Consider the following 18558-nt stretch of genomic DNA (forward strand, 5'->3'; position numbering starts at 1 on the left):
AAACTGTTTACGAAGGCAAATAAATAAATGAATGCTATCAAATCAACATTTAAATTTACATGGATTTTTCCAAAAGAATTTATGAGTATGCACCATCAGGATTCAAAAATATTTCAAACTGTCCTTATTAGATGTTATTTCATTATAATTCTTTAAACTTACAAGTCGAAGATGCTAGCTTTTGTGAATTGTATTAATAAGTATATAATATTAAGATGACAACCAAAAAAAACTTCATACAAGGTCATCTTTATTCTCAAGTAGAAAGTTTATATAAATAGTTTATGCCGTAGTCATAGCCGGATTTGTATCCCTTGTATCGGATTCTTCTTTCATTCTTTCCAAAAATGATAAATCTAAGGTTAATATTTTTTTTAGATTTAAACAGTGTTAGCCACCGAGCTTGTTCATTTCTTACTATATAGAGATGAAGTTTTCTTTTAGAAAATTAATGTTCTTTATTCTAATGTATTGGCTGTATCTGCCTTTTACAAATAAGACAATAACATTAATTGAAAAAGGAGACGTGGAATGGTTTTCACTGAGAGGACTTTCAAACAAAGTCCAAATGAAATAGATTTGACCAACTATTGGTTACTATACACTTCACAATGAACAAAACCCATACCGTATCAAAATTGCCTGATTTATGACAAAATCATAAACAAATATGTCAGGCAGCAACTTACGACAGCCGCTATATTACATGTTCCTGACCAGGGACAGACACATATATATTGAGGGGGGCTTGAACATGATTGTGAGCACTCAAACCTCCCTTAACATGGTGCCGTGGTGTAGCAATACAACATTTTTTTTTTGTGCAGAGAATGATCGATAATTCATTTATATTTCATTTTATCTGAAAATTGAAAGAGAATTCATTCACTTAATGGTTCTAAATATTCAATGCAGAAAAATTCTCCTGCCATTACCTCCTTCCTTCCCTCCACCCACAACCCATCCCCAAAATGTTCCATCACTTATATGCAAATGCTGACTAATGTTGTATGGTTAAAACATTTGGTTGAGGCAATCTAAAGTTTGAGAACAAAAACGACAGCTTTAGCTTTTTTTCATTTATAAAAGGGCATAACTCAAGAACGGTAACAGTGACGCTACCCAATTTATAACTTGATCTGTGTTTTGTGGTGATAAGTATTTCGTGTAAGTTTTAAAACATTTGGTTAAGGCATACTAAAGTTAGAGAACGGAAACCAATTATTGGGACTTTCTGGACGGACGGGAGAGACGGGTCGGACGGACATGGGTAGCATTTAACGCTACGTCAGGGCAGAACAACAGGTCAGTAAAACAGTGACATGCCTTTCCGAAAGTTACAACATTTGCCAGCTTTTGTATATGCCATATTCATATTGTATACATCAGGTATGTAAAAGATGTAATAGGACTGTGTTCAAGCCTTATATTGTGTATACATCTTAAATGGTGTCAAGAGAATTGTATTTTTATCAAATGCATAATTATATATTTGAACCTAATACTTTATTTTCTTTAAGAACGTCAAATAAATATTATGAAATTAGCAAGTTGCCATACAGTTGAAAACAAGTTGCCATACTGTAAATTTGTCAACATGAGCAAGTTGACGTACCCTAGACTTTATTTTTTATGGTCTATATTCTTTAAAAACGTTCATTTTGACAACAAATTTCAGTAAATATGATGCCAAACTATAATAATCTAAAAAAGTGTCTGGAAAAATAATGAAAAACAGTTGAATATCTTGCCAATGGGGCGACAGAGGACGATCGACATCGAAATTTTCAGGTATAATAATATGAAGTAAATGGAGTAATGACAACTGTACACTTGGTTTTGTAATTTTTATTTTGTTCAAGTAGATAATTAAAAGCAGAAATATTATATTGATCAAACTTAACTTTAATTATTCTATTCAGCATACATAGATCTGTTAATAAGATATTTCAGTAATTAAACAGTATCAGTAATAATTTGATAATTTATTTAATTTACAAAAGGATTTGATAAATATAGATTCTACCACTGCATCGAGTGTGATACGATATTTATCCACTCGAGACAGTTAAATTTTCAAATTTAAAACGCGAGGCTCACCGAGCGTTTTAAATATTTAAAATTCAACTGTTGAGAGTGGATAAATATCGTATTACACTAGATTTGGTGGTGGAATCTGATTCTCTAATGATTTTCAAACAATACGCAGGCAAACTTATTCCTTCTTTGCGACTGATCTGCAAAAAGATGTGTTCTTTCTATGTGACGTCATCAGACATGGTCGCCTATTTTCATGCCGTCACAATAGGAAATTCAGAGGAAAACAAGAAAATTCTACGTCATAATCGGATTTTAACCAATGAAGAACTGAGATCAAACGAACCACACGTTGATTAAATTTTTTAATACGACCGCAAAAATTAAAAATTTTTTGGTCGTATATTGGTATGACGTTGGCGTCGTCGTCTGGCGTCGTCCGAAGACACATTGGTTTTCGCACTCTAACTTTAGTTTAAGTGAATGGATCTCTATGAAATTTTACCATAAGGTTCAATACCACAAAAGGAAGATTGGGATTGATTTTGGGGGTTATGGTACCAACAGTTAAGGAATTAGGGGCCAAAAATAAGCATTTTTGTAACTTCAAGACATAACTTGTGTGTAAGTGTATGGATCTCTCTGACATTGTACCACAAGGTTCCATATCACACAGGGAATGCTGGGATTAATTTTGGGGGTAATTGCCTCAAAATATTAGGAATTAGGGGCCAAAAAAGGGGCAAAAAACAAGCATTTTTCTAGTTTCATGACAATAACTTGTGTGTAAGTGTATGGATCTTTCTGAAATTGTACTACAAGGTTCCATATCACGAAGGGAAAGCTGGAATTGAGTTTGGGGGTAATTGCCCAAAGCGTTTAGGAATAAGGGGCCAAAAATAAGCATTTTTCTAGTTTCCAGACAATAACTTGTGTTCAAGTGTATGGATCTCTCTGAAATTGTACCACAAGGTTCCATATCACAGAGGGAATGCTGGGATTGATTTTGGGGGTAATTGCCTCAAAATATTAGGAATTAGGGGCCCAAAAAGGGGCAAAAAACAAGCATTTTTCTAGTTTCATGACAATAACTTGTGTATAAGTGTATGGATCTATCTGAAATTGTACTACAAGGTTCCATTCCATAAAGGGAAAGCTGGAATTGAGTTTGGGGGTAATTGCCCAAAACGTTTAGGAATAAGGGGCCAAAAATAAGCATTTTTCTAGTTTCCAGACAATAACTTGTGTTCAAGTGTATGGATCTCTCTGAAATTGTACTGCAAGGTACCATACCACAAAGGGAAGGCTGGGATTGAGTTTGGGGGTGATGAATCATAAGGGGGTTCAAAAAATTTGGGGGGGGGGGATTTTTTTTTTTTCCTTTTTTTTTTCTTTTAAAATTTTCCATTTTAAGTTGGTTATTTCTGTTTTATATTTAAAAGCAAATAATAATGATATGGTAGGAGATACACACCAAACAGGATGTGTAAATTATTATATAATAAGTATTGTGCAATAGCAAGAAATTTTCAATTGCACAGTATTGCACAATAGCAAGAAATCTTCAATTGCACAGTATTGCGCAATAGCAAGAAATCTTCAATTGCACAGTATTGTGCAATAGCAAGAAATATCCAATAGCACAATATTGCGCAATAGCAAGAAATTGTCAATTGTACAGTATTGCGCAATAGCAAGAAATATTCAATTGCACAGTATTGTGCAAAAGAAGATACTTCGTATAAATTGCTTATTTCTTGACCAATTTCAATGGGGTTTTATTCTTGAATTCTTGGGGTTCTTTAATATGCTGATTCTAACCGTGTATTAAGTTTTTGGATTTTGGGCCCCGTTTTTAAATTGGTCCACATTGAGGTCCAAAGGGTCCAAAATTAAATGTTGTTTGATTTCATCAAAAATTGAATTATTGGGGTTCTTTGATATGCCGAATCTCACCGTGTATTTAGATTCTTAATTTTTGGTTCTGTTTTCAAATTGGTCTACATTAAGGTCCAAAGGGTCCAAAATTAAACTTAGTTTGATTTTAACAAAAATTGAATTCTTAGGGTTCTTTGATATGCTGAATCTAAACATGTATTTAGATTTTTGATTATGGGCCCAGTTTTCAAGTTGGTCCAAATCGGGGTCCAAAATTAAACTTTGTTTGATTTCAACAAAAATTGAATATATGGGGTTCTTTGATATGCTGAATCTAACCATGTATTTAGATTTTTGATTTTTGGGCCCCATTATCAACTTTGTCCACATTGAGGTCAAAAGGGTCCAAAATTAAACTTTGTTTGATTTCATCAAAAATTGAATTCTTGGGGTTCTTTGATATGCTGAATCTAACCATGTATTTAGATTTTGGATATTGGACCATAATAGTTGAATGTCCAAGATAAAATTTTTAAGTTCTTAGACCACATTCATTCTGTGTCAGAAACCTATGCTGTGTCAAATATTTAATCACAATTCAAATTCAGAGCTGTATCAAGCTTGAATGTTGTGTCCATACTTGCCCCAACTGTTCAGGGTTCGACCTCTGCGGTCGTATCAAGCTGCGCCCTGCGGAGCATTTTATTATACAATGGGTGCAGAAAGGGATAAATTGACGAAGAATTAGAGAATAATTCATATGCATATTTGCAGTTCTGTACCATTCATAATTGTGTACATATTTGGTTTCAAATAGTAAATATTTTTAATAAGATATAATTTCTTGTGATTTAGATGCTCTGCATTTTAAAGAAATTTGCAATATTTACACTTTCAATTATTAAAAATCATTTTATGTCAAGAATTAATTTCAGTGTTATTCAAAAGTCAAATAACTGTTTTTATAAATTGAGCAAATAGATAAAATGGTGATTATAATATAAGGTCATGTTGACTGAAGACAAATATGATATCCAATTCTTACAGTTTATATGTTTTCACTTTGTAGGGGTTAGGGAGGATGACAACTGTTACTTTACCCGTCTATAACAAGACTGACAATGCTGATCGTCAGGTATGGATATATTTTTCAACCCTGAAATTTTCTCAGACTTACATTATGATGTTTTATAAGATAACCATGATATTTAAAATATTGACAATTTATAGCTACCCATTATGTTGAATATTCAAGACAAAATAAGTGAGGTTAAGTATGTTCTTCCTTGAGATATTGTGGATAAAAGGATCGAAGGGTTGTGATTTCTTTTGATAGCTGAGGATTTTCAGTGTAATGGTCTATAGACTCGAGATCTCTGAAAAGACATAACACAACAAGAAATGAAAAAAAAAAATATGATGTTTGCAACATTTTAAATCATAATAGATGCAGGAGACTGAAGCTATGCAATAGATATATTGTTTTGGTTATTTGTGCAGAACATTTTGTGATAAAAAAATTAAGATAAAGCAGTCACTTTAAAATAGTGAAATGAGATTAAATTGGCTTGCAAACTGGTGTTCTTTTAAGTTAATAAAGTATTACTAATTACTAAGCAAATAAAGGTCTAACAGTGTAATATCCAGTACATTCAAGTGTTTCAATCTGATTACTTTTTGTATTAACAGGCTAATCAAACCATGCTAGGAGTGATGGGAACAGATGTAACTACTGCTCAGATGGAGAAGTATACTCCTGTATGGAAGGTAAGAAAGTATTAAACATTTAAACTGGTTTACTTTTATAAATTGTGACTTGAATGGAGAGTTGTCTCATTGGCACTCATAACACATCTTCTTATATCTATTGAATGGCTACTTTTGTCAATATTATATCACAGTGAGTTGACTATGGGTGTTACTGTATAACTTTACCTATAGCTCAACCTGATTTTAAAATTGACAATACAATATAGTAGGGTTCCCAATCAAGAAATTTGTTCGATTTGCCTTAACGGAATAACACACAGCTATATTTTATATTATTGGAAAGAGGAGAACAAACCTCATCGAAATACCGCTGTCGTCATTGTCTGCCGTGGTGACGTTTTTCTTAAATCAGGGTCATAGGTCAAAGCAAAAATTCCAGAAAAATGCTCAGTCACATTTAGATAGCTTGTTTCTCCTACATATATGCGTTTGGAGCAAAATAAAAACAACTAATTTATAGAAAAATATCTTTTGTATCTACATTTAGAACTTATTTTATATTTTTATTGCCAAAAATGACTTTAGATTGACTTTTTTTGCATACAGGGTGCAAATTTGAAATTTTCAAACAGCTGTTAGATAACAGTGACCTTGACCTATTTCAATTTCTAAATTTGAAATTTTTGTATTCAATTCATAACAAGTTAGATCTAAAGATATTTTTTTACAAGTATTCCAAAATATAAGGGAGAGGGTTATGTACAGCACCAATGTATTTTACAAACAATTCAGTAAAAACAAAAAAGGCGTGAGAAACCAAAGGGACATTAAAAACTTATAAAATGAAGACAAGCTGAAAACAGCATGACAAAAACATGAAAAAAAAAGAACAAATGCAAATAGAAAGTTATGATCGAAGCTAGTATTACCTACTACGTTCTATGGTCTCCTGAAGTTTAAGCCCACCAACCACGTCAAGGTCAGAGACCATATGGCAGGGTTTTTTGGTTTTTTTTTTTACATATCTTTCCCCACTAGATATATAGAATATTACTATATTTCCCACGATTTCAAAATTGAGTAGATGTTATAGAAAAGATTATGGACTGCTTAATTTTCATTCGATAGCTAACAATGATTCATAAGGTACAAACAGAAAAATGAAATCTTATACATCTACATCTTCATCGTCATCAATGTTTCTAACTGCAACCAGACGAGTATTTACATTTTGACATTTGTCATTTGCCTGTCATGGGCATAAATCTGTACATGATAGATTTTGTTCGAAGCAAACGCAAACTAAATCTTGCAGAAATGCATATGACATCTGACCTTCGAGATAGACAGGAACAATTAATAAATATAAGTCATTCTTCTTTTCCCATCCGAACTGAAGAGGAGAATGTAGGGTAGTTTTGCTATATGGGAAGACATCAAATTTATGTCTGGAGTGAAGCTCTTATTAAACATTGTTTAAAGTAGATTCACACTTTAGGAGGAAGTTTGACAAGGGAGAAATTTTAAATTGTAAAATTGAGAATGGAAATGGGGAATGTATCAAAGAGACAACAACCCGACTATAGAACAGACAATTTTAGCCAATTTTACGTTCAATTTGTTTAGGTCACAATGATATATTTTGAGTTTAGACTTGAGATCATTCAACGTAGCAACAAGATATCGAGCTGCATCTATAGATTCATCGATGTCACAATTAGAAAGGTTTAACAATTCGGTGAAAGCATCTGGGTTGTCCTTCAAGACTAAAAAAATAGTGCGCTTACCGATCCTAAACAGGGATGACGTTGTGTCGCATCATGTTAAAACATGTGCGGTTGGTAGAATGTTACAGATGGCAAACTCGAGACTTTTACATATTTTGTTGACAGGTATATAGTGGCGCAAATTTTGTGTGCAAGTTATAGTGCCTGTTGGAAACCATAGCTCATGCGTATGCTGCATGGAGGGGAAGTACTGAATGCATAAGATCAGAACATCTGTATCTTGTGACTTTATTATTATCCTACCCTTAATGCCTATCACTCCGAACTCTTTGTCTACATGAAAAGCATGTAAAATCATGCGGGTATTTACTTCATCGGGCGTACAAAATAATTCTTAAAACCTGAATACTTCTTCTGAGCAGATTTATTGTAAGTGCTAGCTAGATAAATGACTTCCTCATGTATCATAGTAACTGTTGATCTGCCATGATGCTGAACAATCGATTTGCCAAGAAATCTGATTAAGGCCTGCTGGTTCTCACTGACTCAAAGAAACTTTTTCCAGTCAAGAATTTGACGGCCTTCTATATATGACCTGAAACACTTTTACAGATGAACAAGAACTTGATTCAGCTCTAAAATAACTGCAGTTGTGTCTGCTAGTGTAAGATTTATGGTACAATATTTTGTAATCATCAGTACAAAGATGGTCTAGGTCTGAAGCATCATGCAATATACTAAAATATACATGATCTTTCCGTGCTCCCATAGCTTCGATAAAGCTTTTGTTTGTGCTAATTCCTCGCATATTAATAAGCAATTCAGTAGAAGGACCCTGACATATAACACACTTATCCCATTGTATTTCATTCCTACTTCATTTAGGGCTTTATGGGCATAGTTTAACAGGACTGTGAATGTGTGCCCTATTCCGGGTCTGAAACGTGACTGAAGGATTTGATTTGTATATTACAATCATAACAAAACTATCATTTCAAAAAAACAATAAAAGTTATAAAAACCAACAAAAAAAATATTTCCTAAAACAAAACAACGATCTTCAAACTAATTGGACTATTCAAAACATACAAATCGACCATATAACAAGCAAAAAGGACGTTAGTGACAATTGTCCTAGTTAATAACCTGATTGTGTAAGCTACAAAACAATTAACGGCACGAGAAAAGGCGTGTTTGAATCAAGGCAGAATTATCACTAAATTTGTGTTTTAAATTGCTATTTTCTTCCCACCGATTAACATTACACGAAAGATATTTGGCACACATATGAACCATGTCTTATTGATGTAATCAGAGTAAAAATCCTGTGAAAGTAACACACAATAATTTTATTTCGTTCAAAATGTGTTAAATTTCACCTAAAAAAAAGTCTTACTAAAATCATGAAATACTTATATTTAAAGGGAAAGTCCGCGATTTTTTACTTATCATCTAAATATGTTCATCTTAACATAAAAAACACATTCACAAAGTTTTAAATTTATATTCTTTCTAATAACGGAGAAAATCAAGTATTTGTAACTTTTTTGGTTGACCTACGTCACTGGGTTGTGACGTTTTAATCCGATTTGTTGAATCATGGGAAAAAATAAAATCTGTTGAAGTCTTTTATTGCTGATCAGAATTTTACGTAATTAAAAGCGCACAGATGACCGTTGGTCGTAGTTAATAACCACAATATAAGAATGAAAGAAAATGAATATGTGTGTACCGTTTTGTATTGAATAAAACTTCCTATATGAAGTTATCTAAATATAAATATTTTCGAATTAATTTCATAAATTATTGAGATTTTTTCATAAAATATCTATAGAACATTTTTACTGATATTGAACTGAAAATATTTTAAGTTTTATTTACCGTTATAACTTTGATAACCATTTCAATGCAAAATATTTGTGAACAGAGTGTGTATATTATTTTGTAAAGGCATTGTTTATTTCTCGATTTGAGGAGAATTCGTTTGAACTTTACCTTGCAGCAATTTAGCCTCAGGCGTACACAGGTGTGAATATTGTCATTTTGAATGGATTAACAGATAGAGTACAGCGTGTTTAATATACCCAGATGAAATACCCGATGAAAATAGAGAAACAATAATCAAATTGTATAAATTAATTGAAAATTAACATTCAACTTTTTAATTCCGGAAGTGTTAAAATATTAAAATGGAACAATTTTCGGTTACGTTCTATGCGATTAGCATAAAGTTAAGATATGAAAATAAAAGAATAGTACTTTTAATCTTAAAAATTAAATGTTACATTTCCCAATTAATAATCATTGCACATCTGTTTAATTTACTTTACCGGAATTCTTTAACTTGTATTTAAATCTGACGATGTTTAAATGCTAACAATCGTAAAACTATCGCAATTTTAAAGTTTTTAATTGAAAAAATACAACAGTACAACATGCATGATTTTGTTTAATTTTCTTATTAACATTTCAATCTTACATAATTAAATTCATTTGACAATCACTTAGACAAATTATTTGTGAAAAGAATACCAATTATCGTTTATTTCATTAATGATAAAATTGAGAATGGAAATGGGGAATGTGTCAAAGAGACAACAACCCGACCATAGAGCAGACAACAGCCGAAGGCCACAATGGGTCTTCAATGCAGCGAGAAACTCCCGCACCCGGAGGCGTCCTTCAGCTGGCCCCTAAAAAAATATGTATACTAGTTCAGTGATAATGGACGTCATACTAAACTCCAAATTATACACAAGAAACTACATACATATATTATACATACATTATAAATCTAAGCTAATGCATTAATTTGTTTGAGAATTTTTTTTAGGATAGCCGTCATTAACCCAAATTAGTAATACAGTTGTTGTAATTAAAGGCATATCTTAGTAATGTATTACTGATATTGACGATTTTAGAGCAGTTCGTCCCAACCTCGTTGTTCTTGAAACAATCTTTACTAGTATACTTGTAAGTTTCCTGACGTATAAGCGCCATTGAGGATGAGCTCCAGAGATAGCAGACTTTAAGTAGCGTATTTGTTTGTTGGGGCTGGAGAGGCCATGCAACCACTTGTACAGATAAACAAGCTTATGTTGTCAACACTATCAGAAAGAGTTCCCATCATCGGATGGGGTATATGAAGGCTTCCAAGACTGAACAAGTGACATGTCTGACTCTGAACAGTGAGTAAACGGATTTAACAATGATCTATAGACAACGACCGCTTGTTCTTGAAATTTGAAACTGCATGCATATATACGTTTATGAGAGTGATTATTTATCTTGTGTCTGACGAAAACTAAATGCCTGCATGGTGATATCTTGCCATACTTTTGTATTGGTTTGGTGGGTGTTCACTCAAAATCGTAATTCAAAATTGTGTTTGTGAGATGTAGATTCACTTCAATACCGAATTTCGTCTATATATTTCACAAGTGTATACCATGGAGAAGATCTGAAGGTATATTACTCCCATTTTGTTTGGGTGTGAACCATCGATGTTTACAGCAATATTTAATGAATAAGATGTTGATGGTAGAAAGAACTATGAGCGTCATGTCGAAAATATTACATGCATGTCGGACCATGAGTTGTCAATCTGTATGAAAAGATTTCCAATACAACCATATTGAGTAGAAATTTTTACATGCTATACTTTAGTACTAGTATTACAGGGTTCTTGTATCGTTTAACTCAGACACACATCTTTTACTTTAAGATGTATGAAAGGTTCTAAAAATATATATATATATATCTTAAATGTAACAATAATCAAACGCCTATAGGCAATCACTAAAATGGTATGATGTTTTTATACAGATTTATTCTTATTTACACAATCATTAACAAACTAAATAAATTTAACAAAGTAACACCGTGGCACTACGATATAACAAATGGGATACTAATTATTTTTAACCATGCTTTGCAGAAACTTAACACATCAAGAAGGAACATATATATTAATATACTGTTCCCAGCGTCAAGTTAGTGCACGTGAATACCAATTAGGAACACGATGTGTGATATTGTATAACTAAAAATATCAAAGCGAGCAATAACTTTGTCAAGCAAACATTTTTTTTTCACTATGCCTCTGTTTATCTCCGCTCCTTTACAATAACTATTTCGCTTTTCGTCGATCATTCTCTATATTGTTCTCTATTGAGTATTCGGTTATTTTTTTTCACTATGCCACTCTATCTCCGCTCCTTTTTCCCCTGTCGTCCTAATCCTTATAAAGATAGGGACATTAGACATAGAAGGGGCTCTCTTATCTTCAATGAATTAATATTGATAGTGATTATAAGTGCTGCATTACTTTATATATCTGCATGTTTGCCAATCGACAAAAGCTTGTATTTGCGTGAAGAATTTTTTTTCTTCAAAAATATGGTCCAGAATCATGACAAAACAATATTCATTTCACAAAAATGTTCAAAGGTCATGTTTATAATTTTTTTAAAACTCATTATCAGCAAAAATAGTGGATAATATTATTATCAGAACATCATTCATTAAAAGGTGGAATTATAATTTGAAACACACACAAGATAAACAACGTTAGACACAAATATATGGTTCAATAAATGTTACCTGTGCACACCGGGTACCTCAATAAAGAGGCCATGCATGAACCTGTATTATATAATTGTGTAATACGAATTTTTAGTTGACATGATGTCACTGGAATACCCAGGGACGTGTATCTAATATACGTCCTTGGAATACCTAACTGAATGTGTCGCTCTGACACGACATCTATCAATAATTCTGACATACCTATTATCAGAGACATATAATAAATTCACGTGATTAAAAAGCATTCGCTTAACCTGAAAATGAGGTCCAGGACAATGAACATAATGATTTACTCATCTTCGGAAGGTTACAAATTAAGTGCTCTAGATGTGGCATCCCGCGCGTTGCTCAGGTGATGTCTCTGCTATTATCAATTCAGGAGGAAGCCAAAATATATATATAATAAGATAATGTAAATAAAATTTAAAAGAAAAAAAACCTATAAATATTTCACCGAACATACCAGATAGAGTCACACATTTAACTGTAAAGCTAAGTGTCTTTATAAGTGACCGTTCCGAATTGATCCCGTATCAATTTGATATAATTTAAAGATTAGTAAAAAAAAACCACTTTTGATAAAAAAAAATTGAGATGTCCGATATTTCGATATTTACATATCTATAACCTGGGAATATTATACTATATCAACATATTATGTCCCAGCTAAAACCTCTTCCTAACATTGCTCATTGTCAATAGCCGTTAAATATCATAATTAAAAAATGTTATTTTATATCGTATATAACTTTATTAATTGAAAAATTATCTTGTCTAAATACGGAACTATTCTTTATACAAATCAATGCACTTTATATAAAAGAGGCATACTAATGAATCTTCTGTAAATCAGTGATTGTTACAAGAACACTGCATTTGTCTTTCTAATAATTGAAACTGTTCTTCCTCATCAAATCTATATTTTTTTTTATTCAACGAGATCTTATCATATAAGGATTTGATAACTATAGCTATCAGAACTGCTAGGTTATTTTGTTATTAAAAAAGGATAATTACCATCGAATTTCCCTCGAAACAATATTGTTCAAAATGGTCTTCACACACCAACTTGTGCTTGCTATAGATGAAACTATTTGCTGTTAGTTTAAGGTTGTACAACCATGTCTGATACAATTCTTTCTTTTTTTGTGGGATTGGGAAAACTAAATAGACTTTTGTCATAACCTTGTCTGACAGAACAACCGTACGCTTGACAAGACATTTTGACACTGAATAACCGTCTACGGTAATCCCCAATTGATGATGGGAGTTTTTAACGCACGGTCGGTAAATCCCCGATTTTTTTTGTTCTTTGTGGTTTATAGATATCACGTGATCTTTAGGTCGAACATGCCGACAAGATGGCGATATGTCGAGAACTGATAGTGAATTTCAAAAATCGATTTTGATCTCTTTACATAGAGAATAAAAGTTTTTTATTTATGAACATGTGGTTTTTTATGCTTAAAGAACAAAATATTAATTTTTCATTTTTTTGCGGAGTTTCCCTTTAAATTATATAAATCTTTTCAGCTTTCGTTATATGATAAATTTAATTTTTAAGCTAAATGATAAGTATCATTTAAACAAATAACACAGAAAGCAATAATTTTATTTTTCGTGTTGAAGATGGCCTGTATGAGGAGGTATTTTTGGGTACCCTAAGAAACCACAAAAATTTGAAAAACATGACCACGGTAGCTTACGACAACATTCATGATTGGAAAATATAATGATTTTCCAATAGTTTGCATATAAATATAGCCGTGTGTTATCCGTTTACTTAAACTCGTTAACTAGACGTCTTTTTCGATACTAGGCACCCTACTAATAGGGACTTTTAAATTGAACAGTTGGTATTGTTAGATTTAAATCTACCTTGATGCTACCTGTACAGTTTTTTTATTCACCTATTCCAACCTTACAGCATGCTTTTTTCTTGAAGCTTTTCTTTACATAGGACTATTCTATTCAAAAATTGATAGGGAAGAACATATTTTTGGATTTCATTGTTTAAAATCCCCAATATATATTATTTATCTAATTTTTACCTAAAATTCTAAATCAGTAAAACATTAAATTAACTACTTGTTAATATGTTTAAAAATTTAAACTGTTTTTACATGATAAATGCTTCTTTAAGGTTTGTTGACCCCTTCTGTAGCCATTTTTGTACGAACTTTTCAAACTTCAATAGTACCAAAACTACAGATATAATGAATAATAGAGAAAGGCCATTTTGTACATTTACCAAGGGGAAACTTGATGCAAAGCATTATTATTTACTGTTTCATTGCATTTAATAGAAAAAGAGGACTTTGTGGCAAATAAACCAAGATTTATGTAGAAAATCCACAGCCTTTAATACAGAGATTTTTGTTATAAAATTTGAAACATAGATTACTCACTTGCTTTTCTATGATGTGCTAGCGTTTATTTTCAATTCAATTCAATTCAATTCAATATTTATTGGAAAGAGCACAATAGAGGCATGATCCAAATACAGACAATAATAATATCAAAACAACATATAAATGAAATATAGATGAATGTAACAACAAGTCATAAGTAAATTCTATGGATACCATAACATTCTACGTATACTCCATGAATACCATTACATTCTAAACTCATATTGATACCATACACATATACATCACGATTATTCTAAATTTTCATAATTCTACTTAAAACACACAATCACCTATATAAGATATATGTGTATATGCACAAACTACTATAAAGGATTATTATCTGATGAAACAGTATGGTGGTCTCTCAAATCAAGAGCTTCTTCAATATACATACAAATAGATTTTAGTTCTTTTTCAGACATAGGATGTAAAATTTTCATCCAAATTATTTGAATTAATATCATTGATTTTATATTTAGATCTAATTTTGTTATATTGAGGACATTCAATTAAGAAATGTATCTCATTTTCATTTTTTCCTGTGCAAAATTTACAAAATCTCTCATTAGAGGGTATTATTGGTCTTGCATACCTACCAGTTTCTATTGCTAATGAGTGTGCACTTATTCTTAATTTAGTGAGTTTTTTTTCTAAGATATTTAGGAACATTAAAGTTTAAATATTCTTGTTGTTTAAATTTAGTATAAATTTTACTAAAAAATAAAAGTTTACCACAGTTTCCATCTTTTATCTTAGATAGTTCAAATATAATTTAATTTTTTGTAGAAATCTTCTAGTTTCTGTTTGAAATTACTATTACAATGCTTATTTAAGGGTATTCCAATATATTTTAATAATTCAGGTAATTTATTAGACCATGAATTTTCTCTATTTGTGAGAGTTTTGTCTACTTCAAAAGCAGCCTTGAGAATTTCATCTGGACCACCAGACTGTTCATCGATATCACTGAGACGCACATAGTATTTATACACAAGTTGATAACATTTAATGCTAATAGAGGTAATGTGCCCAATTCGCACCGCACTGCTAAATTGGAAGACTTTCCATGAACCCCAAGTATGTTTTTAAATATGCCGGAGTTTTGTGTTTTTTCTAATTTACTTTTGTCTAATGCTTCAAAATTTGGTTTGAATTATTTTTTACAAAAAGTTCTAAGCAACCTGTAAATTCCAAAACAGCTCATGCTGAGTCACTAAAGTCGAGCGCACCCTAAAAGGTGTACTTGATTTGGTCCACATTTATATTTATTTTAGCCTATAACTACATTAAGAAACTTGTTTTAAGGAAATCAATGCTAGCACTGCATGCAATAACACTCTATCTATCAGTCATCAAATTGCCAAAAATGAGAGTACAAGGATAAAGGGTGTGGATTTTCTATAAAATATTTCCATATGTTTAGCATTGAATCAACACAAGGGTACATAATCCTTAAAATTTTAACCCTTATATACATATGATAGTTGTGTCCAGAATTGATTTTGTAGTATTTTTTCTTTAAAATCTACTATAATATATATATGACTTTTGTGCATAAAATGCTGTGTTCACTCAAGGAAAATTCAATTTTCATAAGTTGGGATTTAGTTATGTTAAAGATTAAAAAATTTCAAAACTGGAATTCCAGTAGGAGATATAATGTGAATTCAACCAACATGTTTCTGTGGCTTTAAATGTGATTTTGAAAACATTCATAACTAATTTTGGGACCTATTACAAAGATGATTCACCATTTCAATGGGATCTTGGAAATGAAATGAATTATGCAGTGGATATAGTCTAATCTAGTAATAAAGTGAAAAATAAAAGTAAAATATTCCAAAATATTACTAACCTGACGATATGTTTTAAGTGAATGTGAAATTGGAAATAATCATTATAAAATTCTGGATCAATTATTGTCTTATTTGGACATATATCATAGGAAATGAAATAAAAATGTATACTGTGGATATAGTAAAAATCAAGTGATATAGTAAAAATATGAATAAAATATCACAAAATATTTGTAAATTGAGGATAACTATTTTGAATATAATAATGAAAATGCTAAAAAAAATTACAAGATTCTGAATTATATAGAAATTCTGCCCCTGTTTAATTGGGATGTATATCATGGGAAATTAAACAGAATATACTATGGATATAGAAAAAAATCTTGTGACGTAGTGAAAAATGAATAAAATTAGGAATTATTTAGAATATTTGGAATTCCGGATGACATGTCAAATATCAGTGTCAATAAATGAATAAAATTGTTTATTCAACCATGAGCACTCAGGTAATCCCCCTTACAAAAGACATATCATTTGACAAGGATGAGATTTTAGCAAATCATAAGTCCTTCATGGCTTCAATGAACATTACATTGAACACCAAATCGGAGGACTTACCTTGTTTGTATTGGATACCTAAGCTTCATAAAATTCCGTACAAGCAACGGTATATTGTTGGCTCATCTTCATGTTCCACTAAAGAATTGTCCATTATATTGACTAAAACTCTGTCCGCAGTGAAAGAGGGTCTTCAGAAATACTGTGAAACTGTTTACTCGTGTAGTGGTATTAACCATATGAGGATTCTTAAAAATTCTAAAGAACTTCTAGATAATTTTAAATCTCGGTCTTTTTCTGTAATTAGTTCTATCAAAACTTTTGATTTTTCAACCCTGTATACCACCATTCCCCATTTGAAATTAAAAAATCGCCTGAAAGAAATAATCCACAATGCCTTTCAACATAAAAATGGTAGCATACGCTATAAATTTATTACTTTGGGATATCATAAGGCATATTTTGTTAATAGTGAAAAACAAAAAGGTAAAACATGCTACACAGAAGAACATGTGATCAGTATGCTGGAGTTTCTTATCAACAACATATTTGTTGAGTTTGGAGGTAGACTTTTTCAACAAAATGTCGGCATTCCTATGGGAACAAACTGTGCGCCTCTCCTTGCCGACCTCTTCTTATTTTCATATGAATCGGAGTTCCTTCAGACACTTGTCAAACAAAAACAAGACGATCAAAGAAGCCAGATTATTTGATTTCACTTTCAGATATATTGATGATGTTCTTTCCATAAACAATCCGAACTTTTCTGATTGGGTTCAATTAATATATCCCCCCTATCTAGAAATTAAATAAACAGCAGACACGGCTTCCACCGCCTCATTTTTAGACTTATATCTCGAATTTGACTTACACAGTCATCTCAGTACCAGAATCTATGACAAACGAGACGATTTTAATTTTGAAATTATAATTTTCCCCCACCTTAGTAGCAAAATACCAACTTCACCTGCATATGGGATATACATTTCCCAACTTATTTGATATTCAAGAGCTTGCAGCTCCTATTCAGACTTTGTAAAATGTCATCAGTGTCTGAGCAGAAAGTTGATGAACCAGGGGTATGTAAAAGAACGTCTCGTCCTTTTTCTAAAAAAGTTCATCGGAAGGTACCAACCTTGTTGATAAATATTCCGTATCAACTTCACAAATAATACATGATGGTCTTGATGTATAGATTCTGCGTACTGACGTTGTTTATCATCTTAACAACGTGTTATATTGTTCTTTCATTTGTCTTAGTTCTATTATTAATATAACTTTTACTGTTGGATTGTTTTCTGTGATATCCATTTAACGTGGCTCGGTACTTATACATCCCGTCAATGTGTTTGTATTATCTTTCATTTTTGCTGGTGTGGTAAATAATTGTATATGCGACTTTTTGTGTTTTTTTGGTTCTTATAACGTGACTCTGTACTTATAAAAGATCATGTCAGTATGTTATTGTTCTATAATATGTCATTATGTTATATTTCTATTATAAATAAGAAAATACGTTGAATCACAAACGTCAAAATTATTTAATCACATAGTGGAATGAACCATTTGTGGATTCTCATAAATTCTATAGAACTTTTGGACTTTTTTAAATCTCGGTCTATTTCTGAAATTAATTCTTACATACTTTTGATTTTTTAACCCTGTATGCTAACATTGCCCATGTGAAATTTAAAAATTGTTTGTATAAAATTGAACGACAAAAATATGTGACGTATAAATTTTCTGCCGTCAGACACGCGAAGCAATGAATGTGTTTTTAATTTGATAGATGTTTTTGTGTTCTGTTAAATTGTTTCTTTTAAAATTGTAACACTATGATGACTGCTGTAC

The 18558-nt window shown here is 31.5% G+C and overlaps 1 long non-coding RNA gene across 2 annotated transcripts in view; it reads left to right on the plus strand.

Annotated features, from left to right (window-relative positions):
* The window catches only part of LOC127705769 (uncharacterized), a 40723-nt gene that overhangs the window by 6936 nt on the left and 15229 nt on the right, over positions 1-18558 (plus strand). For both annotated transcript variants that reach the window (XR_007984000.1, XR_007983999.1), the window contains exons 6-7: positions 4985-5050; positions 5605-5682. This is a non-coding gene — a long non-coding RNA (uncharacterized LOC127705769). The remainder of the gene's footprint in view (positions 1-4984; positions 5051-5604; positions 5683-18558) is intronic.

Source organism: Mytilus californianus, unplaced genomic scaffold, assembly GCF_021869535.1.
Source record: "Mytilus californianus isolate M0D057914Y unplaced genomic scaffold, xbMytCali1.0.p SCAF_6, whole genome shotgun sequence".
Taxonomy (NCBI): Eukaryota; Metazoa; Mollusca; class Bivalvia; order Mytilida; family Mytilidae; genus Mytilus; species Mytilus californianus.